General features: G+C 51.6%; 1 protein-coding gene across 2 annotated transcripts in view; it reads right to left on the bottom strand.

Moving 5' to 3' along the window:
• The window catches only part of znf536 (zinc finger protein 536), a 178,098-nt gene that overhangs the window by 60,651 nt on the left and 97,441 nt on the right, over positions 1–20,006 (bottom strand). The gene's annotated exons all lie outside the window — the stretch shown is intronic.

Raw genomic sequence — 20,006 nt, 5'->3', positions numbered from 1 at the left:
GTAATTGACAGGTATATCTTGTTTGGCATTTTCAAATGTGGGTCGAGCTCGTCCGAGGCATAACCGACATGAAACTACAGCGCCGTCCGTCTATGCTGTCATGTGAGAATCAAATCGCTTCGCTCATTCACCGCCAACGACGCTTATATTCGTCAAGTGGAACCCATCCGCGGTTTACTGCCGCCAAACCAAGAGATTCATCAAGTCTGTTTTTCATGGAAGAGGGCCTCGAAGCGGCGCGTGTGCGAAAAGTCAGGTTTGTCAATGTTTGCAATGACAGACAGATTCTGTCGATGGCGGCGTCGCGATCGCTTTGGAGTCGAGAACGGCACGGCGTTTGAGCGGAAGATCGAGATGAATCTGGGCCAGTCGCATCCGCGTTATGAGGGAGGGAAACGCAGGACAGGTTTTGGCACTAAACAGTCGAACGGTCGACCTATCGCGTTATGAGTGGTCTGGATATTATGCGTCGCGGTCGGTCGTAAGAGGAGACGCTTGAGCGAGTGGATAGCGAGCGGCGTGTCAAAAAAATGAACTCGGGCCCTTTTGCGGGCTTTTGTGACAAAGTCACTGGTTTGCTCGACTCGATTTCCATAAAAACATGTTTTTGGGTCCCAAAGTGCTGTTTTTGGTGAAACCGACCCAGGTCGACTGCCGATTACACAAGACTGGAAAAGGAGCCACCGCAACGCAATCACGAAGAGGGCTCGGAGTTTCCAGACTTTGGGCAAAGCCATCGTCCCGGCTTTCACAAGCGATCAAAGACAAATTTGATTCTCGGATGGAAGACACGCACACGTCTTTGTCAACATCGATGACACCGGTGGGTCTTCGACAATCACGGGCGGGAGTTTTAAGCCTTGACTGACGAGAACTTTGGGTCCTCGCGCATCAAACGTGCACAATTTTGTAAACGATCAAAGACACGGGAGAGGCTTCGATGAAGAGGGTGCGTTTCGTTTTGATTTCCAATCGTTGAAAATTGTTCAGGGGCCAAATGTCGACATCGACGCGAACGCCGCCTTTCGAGTCCTCAGTGAGCGCCGGCCCGAGTTTCAAGGCGAGCTGTCAAACGCGCCAGCATTTCCAGAGTCCCTTTCAATGAAGCGAAGGAAACGTTTGGCTTCGAGGACCCTTTCGCCCTCTCGCGGCACGGCAGCTGCGCACTTCCCTCTCCCGAGCCCGCACGCGTATTCGCAGGCATTCCGGCATGGGCGCAATCGGCGCCCCCTTCGTCTTCCAGCCCCCTCATTCAAGCTCAATTTTCACGCCTCCAGCTGACCAGGGTCCGGGCGCATCTCGCCGCCGTCGCCTTCTGGAGCGCCGCGTATGGGATTTACCTATCTATCTCGCAGCAGACCTGGCCGTTGAGCCGCAGCCAGCGTCACATGATTGTGTTAATTAATCTGCCATTGTGCGCGAGGGGAACAGCTGCACGGGCTCTCGTGGCGGCGCTGTCAAAGCAAAACAATGCCGTGTTAAGCTTCCTGCCGCCGCATCCTCCGTTACAAAGGAGCCGGCGCATCGGGGCTAAATTCATAAGTCCACAGATCAATTTTTTTTTACCAGCGCTAATGTCTGACCTTTAAAGAGAAAACTGAGGGGCTTTGGGTTGCTTTTTTTTTTTTTTTTTTACAGTGTGACATGCTTCATTTAGGATTGAAATACGGGCAGATATGCGATACCTCGGATTGAGTCCAAATCCCTCCCACCCTCCCCGCCATCATCTTCACTCCATCCTGGAAGACAAACACAGTCATGCCCCGCGTGACGCGAACGTGATGGAGGCACCAAGTAAGAACACATGAGCGCTCAGACGCGGACCAGTCGGACGCGTCCCCAGCCAATGCTTAAAAGGCAAACCCGTGGCAGGACGAGAGAAAGCCATGCTTTTGGATCGCAATTGGAAAATATCACCTTTCAGGACTTGGTTGGATTTCGCTCAGGAGCAACAAAAAATGAGAGAGAGAGAGAGAGAGAGAGAGAGAGAGAGAGAGAGAGAGAGAGAGAGCGACGACACGTTTGTGGACACCTCAAACTAAGATATGATATGAGAAGATGCTCCATGTGTCGCGATGCAAAAGGAAGTTACGTGGAGATGCAATGATTAAGATGTGAGACGAGACAATAAAAGGAGTTACAGTTGATCAGAAATGAACACGAGGCACAAGTCAGAGCAGGAATTTTTGCCACTTAGTGTCAAGTGAAAATGACCTCACAGCCGCTCGGGGCTCAGGTAACGAAGCTCAGCTGTTTTCTGAAGCCGAGCCACAACGGGTTGTTACCTGAGCCTCTCTGTTTTTGCAGTCTTTTTTTTTTTTTTTGTGAGGTATAGTTGGAGATGCTAGCGTCAGTCGTAGTTTTCTTTTCACAAAGAGCTGGCTTTCCCCACTTTTTAGTCAGAAACCAGTTTTTGGTGAAACCAACACATCATCTGCTTTTTAAAGAACAGAAAGAAACTCGAAAGATCAGTGGCGGTGCTCGAAAAGGGCTGCTTCAAAAAAAATGCCAGTGAAGAAACTGAGAGAATGAAATGGAAGTGCCGCTAATATCAAGTACAATACATCAGGGGTCCCCAACCTTTTTTGCCCCACGGACCGCTTTATGTCAGACAATATTTTCAGGTACCGGCATTTAAGGTGTGGCGGAAATAATACAACAAAATAATATGCTATGAGCTGCATGGAAACGGTGGCGTTTTCGAAATATAATAACAATAAACACAAGGGGCGTATAATCTGACCGCAACACTCTGATCGCGATGGTAATGTTTAATGCATTCAAAACACGATACAATGCAAATTCAAAGTGCATGAAAATGATGACTCACCACAGCCCCGAGCTTGATTTTCTGCAACCAGACGGTCCCATCTCGTGGGAGTAGGAGACAATGACACCTCAAGTGTGTGTTTTATGTCCAGTCTACTTCGTCATTTTGTTTTAGTCGCCGTTGCTGCAGAAACCCCCCGCCTCACACAGGTAGCATGTCGGAAATAGCAACGGTGCTATTGTGGCGATCTCAGAATATTCAGCCATAACTTTAATCCAGTTGTCTCGAACGTCCTTTTAAGGCCGCCGTCATTTGCGATCTCCAGCAGTTTTTTTAACAAATTGTTTTAAGTCTTTTTTTTTAAAGCGTAATCGGTCACGTGACGCGGAAGTGTGGTTTGACGCGTGTCAAGCGTGACAGAGACGGATGTAACGGAGAATCCGGTATTTTTTCAAAATAAAACATCTTTCGTATTCGGAAATAAATAAAACGGAATTAAGGCAAGTTCTTTCTGTGCGGCCCGGTACCAAATGCCCTGCGGACCGGTACCGGTCCGCTGACCGGCCGTTGGGGACCCCTACAATACACGATCGGGAAAAGCAAGACAATGGAATGTCATTTTGGACAAGACGACTGGCCAGCACGCATTTTGGGGCAATGAAATTTTCTTGGGTAAAAAGCCCAAATCCAGAAAGGCTGACATTTCATTGGCGGCGGGTGGCTGGCCCCCTCCGCACGACGCCCCTCGCACCTCTCTGGCCAAAGGCACGGCCTTGGTGCACGCTTGGCATTTGGTGAGAGCACCCTGAGAAAGAAGAAGAAAAAAAAGGGGGGGGGGAGGGAAGACGAGGGTGTGTGGGGTTGGTGGGGGGGGGATCATCAAGATGCCTGGCGCTTGCGGAGGCCTTCTGTCTCACGGGAAAACACTCCAAGAGCCCGCTGAGTGCGCGGGAAGACGGGCCCCGTGCGAGAAAAGTGGCTTAGACGTGGGGGAGGGGGGACGCGGGGGTCATGCCGACGTGCAAATGTCTTTTGGACTTTTTAAAAGGCAAAGACAAGCCACAAATTTGACGGGCAAGTTCAGAGAACAGCACAAGAGCGGATCGGACAAAACAGGATGCGGCAGGGGGGGGGGGGGTGCGCTGGAGAATGACAGGTTAGGCAACGAGACAACGGGATCACGTCCCACACTGGAAGGGGCCATTGGAAAGCGTCAGACGAGACGGCCGAAGATAAAGTCTCGTAAGTACGTTGCGCAACGTGACGCAGTCCTCGAGATCTGCTCAGCTCCGAGGGAGAAGCAATCGCAACCGACGGAAATTCATTCACGACAAAGAATCTTTCGCTGCTCATCGATGGATGCCAGCGATGCGATTCGTGACGGGGGAGAGAAGCGCTTCGATGCGCTTCCACGAGATGGCAGAAGGGAAAGTCAACCAACAGGTGTGTCCACCTGTTGCGAAGGGGAGCATTGCGCTCCGCTCAACAGGCTCAAAGATGACACCGGGGGTCACCGGTTGACTTTGGGGGGGGGGGGGGGGGGGGCGCCACTGTTTCACCGTCCGTGTGCTTTTGGGGACATTTGCCTTATTTCATGCCGGAAAAGCCTCGGGGGGTTGAACCGCCGCAACGAGGCACGGCGCTGCTCTGAGACAAGATGAGAAGTTACGCGATGTTGAGGGGACGAGCGGAAGCCCACGAACAAAAAAGGCGATTAAAAAGTTGCGACGGGCAGCCGGCGTTCCCGAGCGCCGACGCTGCATAATGGCCGTTGGATTGTGAAATCCGGGCAAATGTTCTTTGTGACACCCTCCCCAAAACCTTGAGTGACTGCGGACCAAGATTTGCAGATGGCGGCGAGGGCGAGGCGTCGCCGCGTCGTCTCCGTCTTCACCTGTCCGTCACGCCTGCCGTCTCGCCGAGGCATCGGCTGGCACGTTTGCCGCAACGCTGAGCAAGAAGAGCCGAGTTTGATGTCGGACGTACGTGACAGGTGAGATTCTCGCGCTTTTCATCCCGTCATCTTCTGAGAGGGTGGACCAAACTACGGGAAGGACGTCCCCCCCCCCCCCCCCCCCCCCCACCTCAATGATTAGAACGTGTCCGCCTCCCATTTCGGAGTTCGGGATTTGAATTTTTTTTTTCTTCCTCCCGCCTTAGTGCGCCTCGTACAAAAATAATGATCATGGAAATAGATGCCGGTTGACAACTTGCCACGTTGCCAACTGTGAGCAGCTTGCGGCCTGGTGAGCGTCATCCAGAAACGTCCTCCAAAAACTTCTCAGACGCAAAACTTTCCCCTCATCCTCTCTTCGCCCTTCTCTCCGAGGAAGGAAGAGGAACGGAGCCAACGGGAGAAAAGACAAAAACCCGAAAGCCGGCGAGAACAAATCCCGCCTTGTCAAGACGCAGCGAAAACAGGTGGGACCGAGGATCAGGGCTCGAGGATCGACCGAGACGTCCTCGGCAAAGTCCTCATCCTCATCCCCGTGTCCGATAGGGAGCGGCTTCCGCTTGCGGCCCTGCGCCGGCCCGATTACGCCTCACCTGGCAGCCGCGCCGGGGGAGGTGGCATTTGGACGACGGCGAGCTCCGAGGACGGCGAGGGATGAGGAGCGCCGAGAGGCTCTCGGGGATAAAACCTCGGGTCCTCGCCGGATGGAAGCCGGAAGAGCGACGTTTACTTTGAAGATATTCAAGCTGCGGGTCACTACGTCGGGAGCGCCACGCATGAAAAGCGAGCCACCTTGAACGCTTCGCAAGAATCCTCACTTGGAATGTCTGCGGGTCAAAATCCAAGACACAAAACTAAACGTTTTCTCTCTTTCTCCTCAGAAAGCTACAAAGCATTCGCACGCAACCAAAAGCAAAATCTCGATTTGGACACCGTCGGCTGGAAGGGCGAGTCAACAGGAACAAGCGCGCAGACTTCAGCTCGCCCGAAGGCCCGACCCCGAACCAAAGCGAACGTTAATGCTCGCCAATAGTCCCGCCGTGCCAGATACCCAAACACGAACCTCCCTACCCTCGCCCAAGCGAACCGGAACATATTCTAACCCCAACACTAACCCACCGTAACACCGAAGTATCAATTTGCAAGCGTTGATACGCAGAGAGGAAGAAGGGCCGCGTTTTTCCGGAGGTGTCACTCCAACAAGACAACAACTGTGACACGTACACGAACGCATCCTCTTTTTTGCCGCCTTCGCTGAAAGCAAACATCTTCGCTAATTTGCAGCAAAAAAAACATCCGCCGCCCTCATCGGCCAATCAGCGGCACTGCGCGCTCCCCCCCTCCCTCCCTCCCTCCCTTCCTTCCTCGGTGCAAAATAAAAGCAAAAGATTAAGAAAAAAAATCAAATAAAAATACAAACACGCACACATAACAAAAGGTGGAAAGCGCGCAAACGGCAATTGCGCCGCATCTTGCAAAACAAACACTTAGCTTTGTCGCCGCGTCAAATGAGACAACGCGATTGGCGCCAAGCTGTCTGGACCGGCTCCATCGGCGCGTGAGCGGCTTAAGAGCAGATCCGGAGGCGGGAACGCGCAGACTCAGCGCCGCAGCCGTCGCGGATTGAAGATAGTCCGGCAAAAGCGCATTCTGCACGCGCCACCTTGCCAGCCGCTCTAAGCCAGCGCGCTCGGCGACGCGCGTTGGACTCGGCGCTTGGCGTTTAAGTCGCGATAAGCCGGCCGCCGCGCTGCTCCCGACGCCGGCTTGAACATTTGTATTTAATACATCTATCTGGGGGGGGGGGGGGACAATGACACATCCTCCGTCCGGCCGGCACTCGCAAATGAATTCGGCTCGGGAGCTAATTAATCCACAAAGGTTTCATGTCTTAATCCCCAAAGTCAAGGAGGTCATTGTCCTCACAAATGAGGTCGGTGTCGCTCCCGGTGGAAATAAAGAGCGCAACATGGCGGGAGAGCGGGAGGAGGCCCAGACGCGAGATGATCCGTGCCGGCGCGGGGAATATCGAGTCCGTATTTGACAAGGAAGCGCGAGCGTTCCGGCAGGAGGAGGAACGGGATGAGCCCCGATCGCTTGGCAGCGGCAGGCGGCGAAGGGGAAATCCTCTCGCAGCATCCGGCACGGGTGACATTCGGAGCCGCGCCGCCGAGAAAAGGTCCGCGGGGAGAGCGAGTCGGCCCCGGGTCAACCCGGACCGCCCGGCGTAGCGAGCGACACCCCGATAGCGACGACGTCAAAACTCTTCCATTTAGCCCGGACGGAAACCCGCTCACCTTAACGCTGAGCTAACCCCTTCATAGCTCAACCTCCAAACTGGAACCCAAAGCTGACGCTCCACCTAAACCTTTGATATTAACCTCACACCTCAATCTCTGTCACGTTTGCGAGCCGGTAGGTAGAGGACCTCAAAAAGCAGGCGGGCGGGGGAGGACTTGGAACAAAATGTATCGAACAAAATTACAAACACAAAGTCGACACGAACAGACACAAACGCAATGACCCGACACCGACTGGCCGGGCAGGGAGTCCCTTTGAAGAAAACACAAAGTGATGACACGATGACCAACGGGTGTGACACCGCAGGAGGAGCCTTTCATCGCCACACGTCGGTCGCAAACAGAAGCACCCAAGCAATGTCCCTACTTTGACGCTGCCCTGCTGTCACCCTGCGCAAACGTCTTCATAACGATGCCGGAGCCGAACCTCCCTCAGCGCTTCGCCATCCCTCCCTTCAGACTCCCCTAAAAACTTGACTCGAACACATACCGAGTCGCCTTCAAGTAATCTCACCAAATGCGACCCGTAACTCCGGCCCACTTTGCACCCGAAAACCTAATCCTATGCGTGGGCGACCTGCCAAAAACTTTCTTAAATGTCCACAAATTGCCGGGCAGCATGCCGGGGAGGCGCTTGGAGCTGAGATGCGGTCTCATTTGCACCTGCGAGGGGGATAGGAAGCCCGCATTAGACAGGGAAGAATCTGAATTCCAGGAGCACTTGCCAACCTGTGCCAGAATGTTCAGCATGTCGCTGGGCAACAGAGTCATTCTGGGTGGGTGGGGGGTGGGGGATCTGACAGGATCCAGCACGCGGCTCTTTCAAAAGGTCCATGACGACTGTCAATAGGGCGAGTTGGACCCCCCCCCCCCCCCCCCCCGCGACGCGGCCCGCCGTCCGGCGGAACGACCGAGCGGGCCACCTGACGCCCACACGGCAGCCAAGGGGTGGTCCGAAGGAACCGGCCCACACCGAGATAGCTTTCCGGAGATCCTCGAGTCATCCGATCAAGAGGCCGGCCAATCGGAGCTTGGCTCAGCCAATCGCGGGTCGGCCGGGATGTCCAAAGATGACACCGTCGACAGCTTGCGGCAATCTGCCGCGATGGCTGAACGGTCGCACGCTCGATGACGCCGCAGCCCGACGGATAATCTGTCCTTCAAGGGAAGGTTCTTGAACCCTTTTATCAGCACAGAATGTTCCGGAACAAGCCAGCTGGACTTGAAGCGGACCGCCCGCCGCGCATCATGAATGCCAGTCACTGCGCATAATGCGGCGGATCGAGAACACCAGACAGTGTTCAAGTACGAGCGGTTTGAAGGAATCGTGTCGCTCGTCGGCTAAGCGCTCATTCAGCACCGGAACGTTTGACGAGCTCCATGAGCGACCCTCTCCCAGGCAGACCATGTTGGTTGGGAGCTTTCATACGGAACTGCGACCGGCAGATGAGGTCGTAACGCATAAAAGGTTGATCCTGAATGTCGTTTTTTTTTTGGAAGAGTGACGCCGGGCTGTTTGGATGCATTCTTGGTTCTACGCAAGGCCCACGAGGAGCCGGCAGCAGACGGCGAGCTGAAACATGATGACAGTCGTCTTGTTTGCACACTTGAACGCTCTCGCGTTAGCAGAGGGGGAGCTTTAGCGCGGCTAGCCCCCCCACCTCCTCCCCAGAGACAACGAGACAACTCGGCTTTGCGCTCTATCTGTTAGCGCCCGTGCTACACCTGCTCATCTAATCCTGGCAGGCCCGGCGTCTCCGCCGCCGCCTTATGGCTCGGCGAGCCGCACTGAATCGCGGGTTTGTCGGCATTACGTCGACGCCGGCGTGCAAAGCTCAGGAACAGGCGCCGGGGGGTGAGGGGGGTTGGAACTTGTCAGCGGCGATGTGTGGAAGAGCGATGGATTGCGGCGGTGACGGTGAGCGACACAAGTCCCACAAATCAACAACCTGCAGCGGCGGCTATTAAACGCGAGGCGGCGGCGGCGGTTTGGGGGGGGGGCGCTAACTTTAATGGCCCTACTGGGCTTTTAATGAGCGCCGCGCCCCAAACAAAATGAGCTAATTAGTGTTAGCATCGATATATCACACTCAGCACCGTAGATATCATATACACGGCGTTCCTCCGCTATATGGCAGATTCGGAAGTGATCCTTTTTCAGGGAGATGTTCCGGTATCCATCGAAGTCTGAATTCACAGGGGTGGTGTTACGCTTTTCATCCTGGAAAATATGCCTTTTATTCTTGGGGGTGGAAAAAAAAAGGCTTTTATTCGTTCAGGGATGTCAGATTTACGGAATGGTACGCCATCAACACATCAAAGTTTTTGATTTCCCCCAATGCTAAGGTGGGGGGGGGGGGGGGTTATTGGTTTAGTATGTTTGTTGTACTCGTGCGCCACTCTCCAGATGGAGGCATGCATTTTTTTTTTTTCACATAAGACTCCCAAGGAATGGCTTGCGGACCGCTGCTTTGAGAACCGGTGTCATCGTGCGACCGGGTTTTGGGTGGCCGACCGTGTCCGCCCTGTCCACATCACCGGCTGGTGATTTGCCCTCGCGAACTTCCCGGACATGAGCGCGCTTCCCGGCTAAGTCATTTTTTCCCCAGGCCGTGCCCCACCTGCGAGCGCAGCGATTATGTCGCTACAGGTTTAAAAGCGGGATAACAATGCCCCGCAGAAACACAAGCAGGGCTCGAGGCAATAACTCGGCATTTGCGCCGGAGCCCGTTACCTGTTGTTTGTCACGCCGCCGCCTCGCCGTGACCACGCCGCCGCCGCGCCCCGCCAGCTCCCACTTTATTCCTTGCACTAAGCCTATTATAAAATCAATAAACAATTGAGCTCCTCCCCAACCCCTCCCGTCACAGTCCTTTTAAATCTTTTTCTCCTCTGTTGATCCTCTGAGGCGACGACGAAGCATGAAGCCGGCGAACCGTCGGGGGGGGGGGGGGTGTTCTGTGGCTGCAGGAAAAGTCAAGTGAGAAGGCGGGGGTGGGGGGGGGGGGTTCTTTGGCTGCAGGAAAAGTCAAGTGAAGTGGCTTTTGAACCAACTTCAGCGCCGGTGTGTCGCCACGGCAACCCGCTAGATTAAAACCAGATCAGAAGCGTCCGGAAGCGCCGCCGACTGATCAATTAATCTCGATCGAGCCATCCCGCCAATCGACGTCAGTCCAAAAGTTGGGCCGTCAGATTCTCCTCCCGGGTCGATTCGTGACGCATTTAAGAGCGATTGAAGCACTTTGCCTCGTTGACACAATTAGATTTAGCCGCTTGGAAATCTTGACGCTCCTGAGCCCACACGCCATCAGCAGAGTTGGACTTTCAAAAGTCACCACGGCTCCAAACGGAGGAAATTTTCCCAGCTTTCTTAAGCAATGCCGCTCTGCATAACCGACACCTCCGCCTCCATGGAAGACAGCCATTCGGTTTGAGGTTTCCTTTTTTTGGGCGAAGAGAAAAACTCTTACCCGGCCGACGGTTTGGCTGTCGCTTCAGCCTTCATCAACAGACCCGCCTGACCACCGTGGCAGGATGAGCTCCGCCACACCAAAGCTCAAATGAACCCAGATCGGGCCAAACCCGAACAAGGTCAAAGCAAATCACATCAGCCCGCCGAACCTCAATAAACCTGAGCGGAATTCAACCAAGAGCAATTCAAAGCAAAACCAAAGCAAAGTACAGCAAAAATCTGATGCGCAACTCAGATCAGACCAAAGCCAACGACGAAATTGACCGATCCAATCCAGAAACGGGCCGCGCGACCCCGCCCCAAATCCAACTCAAACCAAGACAGGTTTAAGGTTTCTTATTTGGCGAAGAGAAAAACGCTGACCTATCCGACAGTTTCGGCTGTGGCTTCGGCCTTCGTCGGAGCCGTCGCTGCTTCCTTGTGACGTTTCTTAAAAACAGCTGACCGGGTGGTGAAACCTTTGAAACGCAAGCGACAAGGAAGCAGCGACGGTTGCGACGAAGGCTGAAGCCAAAACTGACGGGCGGGGAAGAGTTTTTCTTTTCAGCCCCCCGCCCCCCCCCCCCCCAAAAAAAAGAAGACCATTGTCTGAACAACGTGAAACCAAATTTAACCAATGAGTCGACAAGATGAACGTCATCGCGCTGCGCCGGTTTTCGAGCTTGCGTAGTCCCAGAGTCGCAACAGAGGCAGGATGCCGCCTGCGCCTCCAAGTTATTCCGCAAAGGCGGCACAAGGCTGTTGCCCTTTTGTCACTCTATGACAATTTTTGGGGGGGAATTTTTTTTTTTATGACTATTATTATTTTTTTAACGTGACACCAGACGCCGACTCGGACATCGTCTACAAATTTGCTGACATCCGAGGTGGTACTGAAGGCGATACAGAGGCAAGATGCTACCCGTCTGCGGAACAGGGCCTTAAAAACTTGCAATGAAAAACATTCCTGTTCCAAACTGAGCCGCTGCAATCGTTTTTTTTTTTCCAAGGAGAAGAAAGTTGCTTTCGCAGAGAAGGCCGACTATGTTTGCGACGCTTTCGACCAAACTTCCTTTTCAGAAAGACACGCGGGGGTCCGCCAGCGTTTTCATCTTTCAAGTTGATGGAGGAATTTTTAATTGTCACATTGTTGAAATGTAATAACCTTCCAGTTGATAAAAATCTGCAAAGAGCGAGCGTGACAGCCGATGTTGAGATGAGGCATCAAACGACGTGACATTAGCAGACTTTTAATTCCCTCTGTCAGGTCAAACTCATATTTCAACAGCGAGGGATGACAACGTAAAGCTCCCTTTTTCTTTGCGGGGACGTCGCAAATGAGAATGTCTGTGGCAAAGCCGAGTACCACCCCCCGTCACTCCCGCCCCGACTACTTTTCCCTCCCTCGGCTTCTCCTCATTTCCTCCCTTTGTTTGCCCAAGGACTTTTCTTGGAGAGCCGTCACGATCGTCACCAGGCATCAAACTCATCGTCTTCCTCGCCGCGAGATCAACAAACAAACTTTTTGACGACGTGTCATCCGACATTTGTCCCAAACGCTGCGGATCGTTTCGCACCTCGACGATCAGCATGAAAATCATTTGAAGCTTACTTACTTCGGTCTTTACCGCTTTAGAAAAGCTGTGTTGTGAATTGCGGGACTGTCAAAAAAACCAACAAAAGAGTTGAGAAATATTTGGATCTTGTTCGATGAAATGCTCCAGCCAGTGGAAACACGAAACAAATCATGCAGTGCACCAAGAGCCAAAATGAGAACTGCGTCACGAAGATACGAGCCACGTCGAGAACACACCGAAGAATAAAGTCAAGAAACAATCCGGGTACAGTCAACAAAACAACAACAAACGGTCGCGGTTCTTGAGCGATCCCTGACGGTTTCATGACATTCCGCCAAACTGGACACGTGTTTAAAAAAATCAGTCAAGAACGGGGTCGGGAGCCAATCAAAAACCAGGCCGAGAAACAAGTCAAGAACGAGGTGGAGAAAACAATCGAGATTCAGCCAAAAACCAGGGCGGAATTAGGACTGTTTCTCGACCCTCGGTTGAATTCAAAAACTGTCAAGCAGACAGTCAAGAACCAATCAACAATCACGTCAAGAACCCGAGTCTAGAACCGAGTCAAGAATGAAGCGGAGAGACAAGAATCAGTCAAAAACCATCACCGGATCTCACTTTGGCAATTCTCACTGAAGATTCAGTCGAGAACTGAGTCAAAATCAGTTCAACACATATCATGATTTAAAAATGAATAAATACGCAAATAAATAAATAAATGATGAGGAAAGAACCGAGTCGAGAAGCACTCGGAACAAACCAAAAAGCAGTTGAGAACACGGGTGTCAAACTCAAGGCCCGGGGGCCAGACCCCGGCCCGCCAGGTCATTTTATGTGGGCCCCCCGGAAGAAAATCACCCGCGTCAACTTGCATCAAACCTGTACGCAAATGTCCAATCGTCATGTGTCACGAATAACGTTGAGATTTTGCAATCGTTCGGTGAGCCCGTTCTCCACTCACTCGCACAAGAATCGACAAACTATGAGCAAGTCCAAAACCAGTCAGGAATAGAATTACTAACCGGTCAAGAACCGGCCCGGCCAACTGTCAGAAGCGCCGGAAGCCGTTTAGCGGAATCAACGAGGACGATCGTGGATGAGAAACGATTGGAGAAGAGTCGCGGGGGGCCGAGGCAGCGGCCAATGTTACGGGGGCGCCTCTTGCCGCTGGCGAATCACGGCGAGGCGTTGCCATCGCAAACAGGAACGCAAAGCAAAAGGCGGCGCCGCGGTCTGAGGTCTCGGGTCTGCATATTAGCGCCGTTGATGAGCTCTCCGAGTTTGCCATTTGCCCGCGTCTCGCACAGCAGCCGTCGCCATATGGCTGCCGGGAGATGTCCCCCCCCCCCCCTCGCCGCCTCCGACAGCTGGATGCCTGCTAACTGGGGACGAGGAGGCTTGGCAGCTGTAGAGCTTTGATGCCGCTCGCCCTTCTCGCTCGCTCTCTCACACACACACACACACACACACACACACACACACCTGGACACTCGCAACGGCATGCACACACATACACGTGCACTCCACTCGACTAACTTGCTCGGAGTCGGACGGGAGGTAAAAAGGGCAGCAAGCTAGCACGTGAAAAGTTTTCATTTGAGCATTTCATCTTTAAAACCCGCCTCAAAACTCACTTGTATTCTTTGGCATTTGACTCCGATTTGATCTGAGTTCTACCGTTTGGTGCTTTCCGCCATCTTTGTTCCTGATTTATCGCTTTATTGTTGTATACGTTAGTTGCACCACGTACGGCACTTTGCGTGCAGCGATGGCTGTTTGAAAGCGCTCGAGAAATACAGTGGAGTCGAGCGCGTTAAGTGGATGGGAAAAATGAGGAGGAGCGTCCTCATTGGCACGAGGACTCCATCTCCCGTGAGCACCCTTACACGTCGCTGAAGTGTGCCCTGGACCGGATCATGCGGAACCCCCCGCCCCCCATATAGATATATAACAGTTGCACGAATTGCTCATTTGCGGCCCTGAAAAATACAACATATAAAAAAAAGACACATTTGTGCTGGATAAATTGTGTGCTACAAAGCGGGTGAAAGAGTTTCTTCCACTTGTGCCCAATTAGTCGATTTTCATCCGTGATGTCATGTGATTCGTTAGTGGTGCCCCACGAGAAAAAGGAGTTTGACATCGCAGCGTTTCTCTGGACAAAAATGGCTAGAAATCAGTGTTTTTGCCTGAAACAGACCCGTGTCGACAAGGACGGGGTCTTCTCTCTCTTTGTGCTCATCTAGTCGCAGAACACCATCCTCTGTGGGTCAGTCGAAATGCGGATAAAATGGCCAAGCTGCTTTGAGAAAGCCGTCGCGCTTGTATGTGTCGCGCCGTTTTCAGGACCGCAAATGTGAGGCTGAGCTGTACACCGACGTACATCGATATCGGCTCCGAACCGTGAATCCAATTCGGTGCTACGGTAGTAAAGTGGGCGTGACCCCGCTCCCCCCAACCTTTCCCGCCTTCCCTCGCTCTTTCCGAGCACCCCCCCGTCGCCGCCTGCTGTCGAGCAGCGGCGAGACGGTGGAGGATGGCGGGAGGAAAGGATGGAGGGACGGCGGGTGAGGAAGAGGAGCGTTTGGCTGGAGCGCGGGGCGAGCAGCTGGCCACGGCTAACGGGGAATGATAACGACCTCGGAAATGTGACGCTCGCTCCACAACAATAGTGCGCTCAGCCGCCTGGAAAATTGCGTTCATCAGCGAGCCTCTGCTCACTTACTAATTGACATTGCCAAATATTTTAAGAACAATTGGAATGCGGCGGAGGTGGGGGCGGGCGATGTGGTGGTGGCGGTGGGGTGGTGGGGTGGGGGGGGGGGGGTTGAAGAGAGCTGCGAGATCTTAATCCCTGGACTTAATTCCTCCCTCGCTGGCTTTCTTTCGGTCTCTTGTCTTTGTGATGAGGAGATAGCGGCGAGCGAGCACATTTCTCATGTCACATTTGTCATGTCAGGGCCCTGATGTTGACACAAAAGACTTTTATGTGACCTGTCAAAGGCCTCAAGAGGAGGAGGAAGAGGAGGAGGATGAAGAGGGGGAGGAGGGAGGGAGAGAGGGAGAGAGAGAGATTCCTCAGTGGCAGTGTCACATGTCAGCTTTTCCATTATTAATGAAGGAAAGGTCAACATATGCTCCCGCTGCTTCAGCATGCCCACGCCCAAGTTCACTTGCTCGCACAAGCCCAGCAACAAACGTCGAGCCCCATGCCCGACCCGTTTGACCGATCTCCGAATCGTTCGCAAAGCATCAAATTACACACGCGTCCTTCTCTGCAGTCCGCTTATTTTTGTCTCACGGTAGCGCCACTTTTCGTTTTTCATTTCGTTGTTGTTGTTTTTGTTTTTTTTTCACGTGGACTAAGAATTCGGCATTTTCATCCATCGCAGGACACGCCCATTTTGTCCCGCGCCGCCCATTGACGTGATACGTATTTTCCCTCCTGCCATTTGCTGACTTAGGCTGGACCCTGCAGGCCGGGCCTCCCCTTTGAAAGTCACGCATTCAGCACCCCCCGGCGACATTTGGGGAACCCTGCTCGAACAACACAAATCCAAATGAAAACCTCTCCGCAAGTAACCCGCTTGGAAAGACAAAAACGAAACACACACACAGAATCTGACAATTATGACCGAAATTGGCGGCCCGTCATGAAAAGAGCCAGACTGACTTTGCATTTGATCAGATTGGGTCTCCACTTGTCAAGCTCCTTTTCGCCAACCTTATATGGTGTCTCAACTTGTCCTCTTTTCTTTCCTATTGGGGGGGCGGGGGGGTTTATTTTCACATAGCGCCGACATGAATATGCAAAGCGGCTACCTAACCTGCTGTTACTCCAAGATAAATATTGTGTTTTAATTATAAAGAACATAAAACAGACGTGGAAATCTGTGTGTGTGTGTGTGTGTGTGTGTCCGCCCCCCCCCCCCCCCCCCCAAATCAACCATGGTCTGAACAAGCACAGCGGTACCCTTGTCTTGAATACCAAACTCAATGTATTTCCCCCTTTAAAATGAATTGAGATGCCGTTAATTGAGTCAGTATCATGATCGGGTGGCCCTCCAGATGTTCCCATTACACCAAACTAAGTTGAGATTTGCTGCTGAAATTCACTTTCACTTCATTGATCTTGTTGTTCTGTACCGTTACTCCGAGATAAATGTTGTCTCACCATCTTTTTCCTTTATCTTCAAGGTTTGCAGTTTTCCAAAACGTCTTTTTTTTTTATCAGTTATTCGTTTTTGCAGGTATACTTTAAAAATATTATAATAAAGCTTATAAACAATAACAAATAAATCAAGCAAGCGACGTAGCAGTTGTCCCCAAGGTCGGCCTGTTTACAGCGCTAAAGCTAACCGAACACTAAAAACGTCGTCGCTTGGTTGAAGCTACACGACGCCGTCTTGATCACGACTCCAAACTTTGTTGCCTTGAATGGCAACGATTGAGAATCGCGGTGCGCCGACGAGCGCTTTGAAATCTGCAAACGCTAACTCATCGAATCTGATCTTCTCCGTCTCTTCTCGCGTGATCGCGCATGCCGTCTTGGGTTGACCTTTTCTCACGTCATGCTATTCCAGCTCAACTTCAGATTATCTTCGAGAGATCGTCAAGTAGGGTGTCAATTTCACCCCGTCATGAGAGCCAGCCACACGGAGATCGTAAATATTTGGTTTTCATGATAAAAAGACTAATGTGTGTGTGTGTGTGTGTGTGTGTGTGCGTGCGTGCGTGCGTGTGTGCTGTTCCAGGAGTAAAGTAGGAAGCTACGTTTTGGCGTCACACGACAGCGCGTCAAGGTTCCCAGCGCCCTCATCCCTTTCCGACCCATCCCGGCTTCACGAGCCAGCGGGGAGCGCTAACGCCATCATTAGGACATAAAACGGACTGATAAATGTTTCATGAGGACGAGGCCGGCCGGCCGGCGCGGGCTGGCGGGAACGTTTGGCCTCCATCAAACGCACGCTGTCGGAATACAATCAGAATTTTACAGGATCTAAAAAGGACGGGCCTAATTCCCAGCACCGGCAACATTTACAAAGTGCACACGAGAGAGAGCGGGCAAAGCGGAGAAAGACGGAGCGGCAAATCAAATGAACTGAAGAAGAAATGTGCCTTTCGGACAAAAATACACGGGATTAAAAAAAAAAAGAAAAAAAAGACAAGTCGTCTTTTTATCCGCCGAGTGTCAACCAGAGCGACACGCTGACAATTAACACGATTCAAGACAACTTTATTATGAGCCGGCAGAGACATAAGAAGTCCTGACCTCACACACACACACACACACACACACACAAACGTGCGCGAAGCCTTTGGGAGAAAAGTACTGCTCCTTCAGCGAGGTCATATAGACAAACATTAAGAGGCAGTTCTCATCTTGCCCACCTTGCAACGTGATAATACATCATCAGCAGGCGCAAGCGACAAGGTCCACCTCATATTTTGCATTTTACACATACCGCATTTTTATTTATTCAAGTAATGTAGGTTGGCATGATGTGTGTGTGTGTGTGCGTGTTTTTTTTTTTCCTTTGAGTGCTCGAAGCTGCTGAAGTGCGTGCGCGGAATCGTGATGCATAGTCATGACGTACTCTCAATCCACTCCGCTGGCTTGCTAATGACGTATTAATTACGCGGCGACACTTAGTGTGCGCGCGAGTGTGTAACACTGAATATTGCGCCGCCTTCGCAACCTGGGGCGCTGAGTCACATTTCAATTTGCAAGCGAGCCAGCCGGCGAGCGAGAGAGAGAGAGAGAGAGAGAGAGCGCGCCGGTCTTGTTTGTTTGAGCCGCGCGGCTAATCCCCACCGCCGTGTTTGCCGCGCCGCCGCCATGTTTCAAACGCAGGCCTGCGGGGAGGTGGGAGGGGCTTTGTCAAGGAGACGTCACGGGCCTTGAGTGTTTTCCAAGGGGTGTAATGAACCGAGCGAAAATAACTGACGAGCAGACTGAACTTTTTGGGTGGTTGTTTTTGGCGCCGTCTTGTGATCACAAACATTTTGAAAGGAGCCACACAAATGGATCGTACGCGAGGTCATTTAACCTTCCTTTTAAATGCCTTGACCTTCATCCACGCTCGACATGTTATTGTTGATTACTGTAATTCGGCTTTTCAGCCATTCGTGATGAGTTGGATGGGGAAGCTCACACGCACACACGCGCGCACACAAACACACACACACACACACACACACACACACACACACACACACACACTCGGAGCGGGGCTAAGGCATCAGAGAGAATTTCGCAACATAGCCCTAGCCACTCACTGAATACGTTGCTGGGGACCAAACGTCTTTAATTTTGTGTTTGTGCGCTCATTAGCGGTGACTTAAGACTGTCGGCAGTGTTCGCACGCTTGGCGCTAACCAATCAGTCTTTGTTCTTGCGTTTGTTAGCTCAGTTTACAAAGACAGTTGGCAGCATTCGATAAAACCATGAAAAGATGTGCATGTGATGACATGGCATTAGTGAGTTCACCGTTAGCTTGTGTTAGCACAGCCATCAAGTCACAAGCTGCATACGGAGCCGCATCATTAGCTCACGCTTGCACAGGCGAGCGCGCGAGCACTCGATCCGAAGAAGTTTCACAGTTTTGGTTTATTGTGTTTGTTAGCAACTCAAAACTTAGCGAAATGTGCTGTCAGCAGCATCAGAAAGACCCCGGGGCCTGAAAACGGAGCGACTTTCAAAGGTTTCACACGAAAGTAGGCAACCGAAATGACATACTTGTAAAAAGGGCAACATTTCGCACACGCAAGCGCCGCTATCCAGTCACCAGCCGCGTACAAAGATGCTGCTATTCAATCGTCGTCTTCGTTAGCAGTTAGCGATGAATCGTTAGCCCGTTGTACATAAATGTCACTATTCGCACGACAAAAGACACTTTTGAAGGGCAATTTTTAGCTCACGCCAGGAGAACTATCATGTCGCGAGCTCAATAACGAATCCGTTTTGGGGAGAGTTTTTTTGTGAGCTCGTTGCTCATTCACAGCCGAATATTCAGCCGCGTGAGCGCATTTGTGCATATGTGGCGTCATCGTCCAAGACATATTCTTTGATCCAGCGATGACAATGTCTTTATGCCTGCGTGTTTTAATCCAACATTCAAATGTGGCACAGAGGGGGCAGACTTAAGCTCCCTTTGTGCCGAGTGTTTAATTTTATTTATTTTTTTAGCCACGGACGCTAACACAACACGAAAAAAAGAAGTCAAAGCCAGCGCATTAAAATTCAGCAGCTAATTACGTCGGCGACACCCCCAGCCTGTTGAGAAAGTGTTGTGTTTAATAGTCTCTATAAAGAAAATAGCTTTTTATCTCGTGCTCATTTTCATTAATTCCTAATTGGGGTGGGGAGGGTGTAAGGGAGTGTGTGTGTGTGTGTGTGCGTGTGTATTATTTCTTAGATTAAAATAAACATCGCCCATCCCGTGTACAAACCCATCACACTACACGCGTGTGATAAGGACTTCATGCCTCTGTGAATAAATAAACAATTTCATCTCCACTGGTGGAATTAAGTTGCTTACAGCCTTAAGCTAAGACGCTCTCATTTGTATTTATATTTATATTTCTCTCCAAAGACTTAAAAAGCACATGCCGGCTTTGGCAAATTAACTTCAACGTTTTTTTTTGTTTTTTTTTGATTGACCTGCTTTATATGTATATCTTTAATTAGGGTCTTGTTTAGCTTAAACTGACTGATTATCGCAGAGTCGTGACCTAATTACCGCGTTCGCGTTTCCTCGGCTGCCCCGAGGAGCTCGCCAAAGTTACCTTTAAAAAGTCGCGTAATCGCCCGCGTCAAGCCTCTCTTAATCCCGATAAACGTGCGCTTAGACGGACGCCGTCACATTACACCGTGTTAAGTGTTTGAGCTATGAGAAGAATGTGCCGCTTTGACCGGGCTTTTGCTGTTTTTCCACCGCCGTGAAAGACAGAA

This window comes from Hippocampus guttulatus, chromosome 3 (assembly GCF_054856545.1).
Source record: "Hippocampus guttulatus isolate MCC_2025c chromosome 3, RoL_Hgut_1.0, whole genome shotgun sequence".
NCBI lineage: Eukaryota > Metazoa > Chordata > Actinopteri > Syngnathiformes > Syngnathidae > Hippocampus > Hippocampus guttulatus.
This window is presented reverse-complemented; position numbering and strand designations above follow the sequence as displayed.